This window comes from Apis dorsata, unplaced genomic scaffold (assembly GCF_000469605.1).
Source record: "Apis dorsata unplaced genomic scaffold, Apis dorsata 1.3 scaffold_946, whole genome shotgun sequence".
Lineage (NCBI taxonomy): Eukaryota > Metazoa > Arthropoda > Insecta > Hymenoptera > Apidae > Apis > Apis dorsata.
In genome coordinates, this window is record NW_006264055.1 from 45702 (window position 1) to 49104 (window position 3403).

General features: G+C 29.9%; 1 protein-coding gene across 7 annotated transcripts in view; it reads right to left on the reverse strand.

The window, feature by feature from the left end:
* LOC102671460 (AT-rich interactive domain-containing protein 5B-like) overlaps nt 1-3403 on the reverse strand; it is a 106117-nt gene that overhangs the window by 38857 nt on the left and 63857 nt on the right. The gene's annotated exons all lie outside the window — the stretch shown is intronic.

Below are 3403 nucleotides of genomic sequence, written 5' to 3' on the forward strand. Positions count from 1 at the left end.
CACGCTACAGAACAATCCGTTTCTTCGTTTTAATTTCATCGAATCATTATTATTATTATTATTATAATATATATATATAATCATTTTTTTTTCAAAAGATAATTCATAACAAAAAAAAAAAAACATATATGCGTCTTTTATTAGATCGCCGTTAAAGAGGAAAATTGGCCCTTGACACGTAATAACAACGAAAAATTAAGAATAATAATTCATATGAAATAACATCATTTCGCTCGAAGCGTACTTATCCGTAGATATATCCAGTTTCAAATGTAATTTAAAATAATATTTCCAAGGTCTTTTTTGCATCCAATTTATTGTTCTTACTCGATGCCGTGTGCAATAATACGGACGTGATTGTGAGCACGGTGATTCGATTTAACAGTGGCTCTCTCTCTCTCTCTCTCTCTCGCGTGCACAGACGTTTATCGATTTAAAATAATAACGAACGCTATGTGTTTTTCCATTTACCAAAGTGTACCATTATATCTCCGCCTATTATGTTTGTACACACGTGTATAACAAACACCGCTTTGAGATCTGACAAAACGATTTCTATAATATTGCGAGCGAAATTTTGTTGAAATAGAAAATACACCGGGATCTCAATTTTCCAAATGCGTAATTCGTTCTTCGCTATGAATATTCCGTCCCGCTTATCTTTGTACAATGAACAATAGTATCCAATTAAATGACGATGATATTTTATGTATAAAATTATATAGTCATTAGAGAAAGATAGAAGGAAAGAAGAAAAAAAATAAATCTACTTTTGATAAATATTTATTTATTTCATTTCTCGAATTAAAAAAAAAAAAATAAAATGCAACGCATTTAATTAACCATGATTCTCTCGTTGAAAAACGAGAATACGTAAAATATTTATCCGATCAACTGTATATTTAATAAGATGCAATAAATTGTAATTTTTTTTACATTATTTTTTACAAATATAATTATCTGAAAAATTATCCAATCATCGTATCCAATGTATATTACGTATCAAATTTGAAATATGAGATATTCGATAAAAATAACATTTTATCTATTTTTTTTTTTTTTTTTATGACTAGTTTCATTGTTACAAATTGATAAGAATTGTTATTTTTTTTTTTTTTTTTTTTTTTTTTTTCTTAATTTAAAATTTCCTTTAAAATAATTTATCCAATGAAGATTTATCTATTCTCTCTCTCTCTCTCTCTTTCTCTTTCTCTTTCTCTCTCTCTCTCTCTAAATGATAAATTTATTATTTCCAGCAATTATCGCAATAATTTTCTCAACTTAAAACTTATATAAGATTATCACACGAATACCATTATTCATGATGATGATTCATGCGATATTAATCTATCAAATTCAAATTTCAAAGAAAACGATATTTCATAATCCTAACTTAATAACGATTAATAATCGAGATGATTCAAGCCACAATTGTGGATTTAACTTAAAAAAATTAAAAGAACAAAACATACTTGATACAAGTTATACGAAATAGAAAAAATAAAATAAAACTATTATGTACACCCATTTTTAAAAGAAACTAAAATTATGATGGATGATATATATTATTCAAAGAGCTTATTCTTCGTGCAACCAGGTTATCTGCATAATTCATTGGGCTTGTTTGCAGAACGATGTTCCCAGAAATTATTGCCATTTCCTTTTTTTATCCCAAAAATTCGATAAAAAATACGATACGGGAGGATTATTTATATCAGGGAAAGAAGTTTAATCGTACAACTTTCCGGGCGCGGATGCATATTTAATTAACCGAATTATTCGACTAACTAAATGCAGTTTTGACTGTTCCAGACTCTCCCAATTAGTAAATGGAACTTGTTGTCGCGTTGGGGAAGGAAACACAAAAACGCGAAAAATATTAAGTTTTTCCCTCCTCTTATTTCTTATTCCAAAATGAAAAATATATAACTTCAAACTCTATTGAATAATCTCTAAGAATTACGAAAATCTCGTTCGTCGAAAGAGAGACAAGTTTCAGAGAAGGTAAAAATTTAATTTCACAATGATAAACGTGAGAAAACAAAATTCTCGTTTACCTATGCTTTCCCAAACGAGCCAGCCTGTAAACAGTGAGAATGACGAGCGAAGGGGCGCGGTTAATTGACAATGTCTCGATAGTGGAGCCAAGTCCAACCCCAAAATCCACCCTAACATTCGACCAGGGATTTTCCCCGTGTCCTGCAAGCCCCTCCGGAGCATTTTTACATCTGCCACCCTGCACTTTACTCCCTTGCCTCTATTAACCGCTCCTATCTTTTATATCCTAGCCCTTTTTTGCATATCTCTTGCTTAATTCCACTTGGAATTTCTCTAACTTCGGCCAAGGCCGGGCGTGAGAGATTTTCGTGAAAGAAAATTCCGTACTGCGATATCATTATTAGATTGCGGATGTTTATGCAAATCGGTTACGTTATTTGCGAGCAAAAAAGGGAATGGAATGTAAATATAAATATAAATGTAAATAGGGATTTATATTTCGGTCTAATATTTCGTTTGACGGTGTTGTTTGTCGCGTTTTTTTTTCGTGGTATCAATCTCGTGATTGTTTTCCACTTTCTTCTTTCGATTTTTCTTTCGATCGAGACTTAAGATTTTACTTTATTTCTTTTAGACTTTTATAAAGTAGATCTTTAAGATAAGAAGAAAGATCGTAGAAAGAGTGTAATAAAGTTGATGGAAATTTATCGTTATTTTATTCCGAGCAATTTTTCTGAAAAATCACTATCGCAAAAGTTAAATTAAGTAAAATTTATACGATATTTTCGCGTATCAATCTTTTCGTATGTATCAATTTTCTACAAGTAAATATCCGCGAGCGATATCATTAGCGATGGTATTTATTACATTCTTTTTAAATTTTTCTTCTTCTTCTTCTTCTTTTTTTTTTCTTTCTTTTTTGCCAGATGAATTAATCGATGATGTCAAACGTAATTCATACATTCAGTTACGGTAATATTTTGCAACGACATTATCCGCGTATAAATTTAATTAATGTATAAATACATTTGCATATTAACGCGATTATACTATCATCCTCAATCAATATTAGGCATTTAAATAACATCATTACCAAGTTTTCATGGACCAAGCCTTCCAAACTGGTCGTATATATTTATTTCGTTTAATTTCTCTATATGCATATTACCAACAATTAACAAAAAGTACCTAGAAATCTTCCATCACACATTTTATAACCTGTAATCATCATTACCGATTATCGATAATAACAAAGTAAATGCGATTTTTGTAATTTAACAATTAGCCAATTAATGACAAGAATCGAATTAAAAGAATCGAAGACACGATTCCGTCGTTAAATTGCTTGAAATTAAACGTTACAAACGTTTCATTTATTCCACGTTTGTAAAAAAAAAAAAAAAAA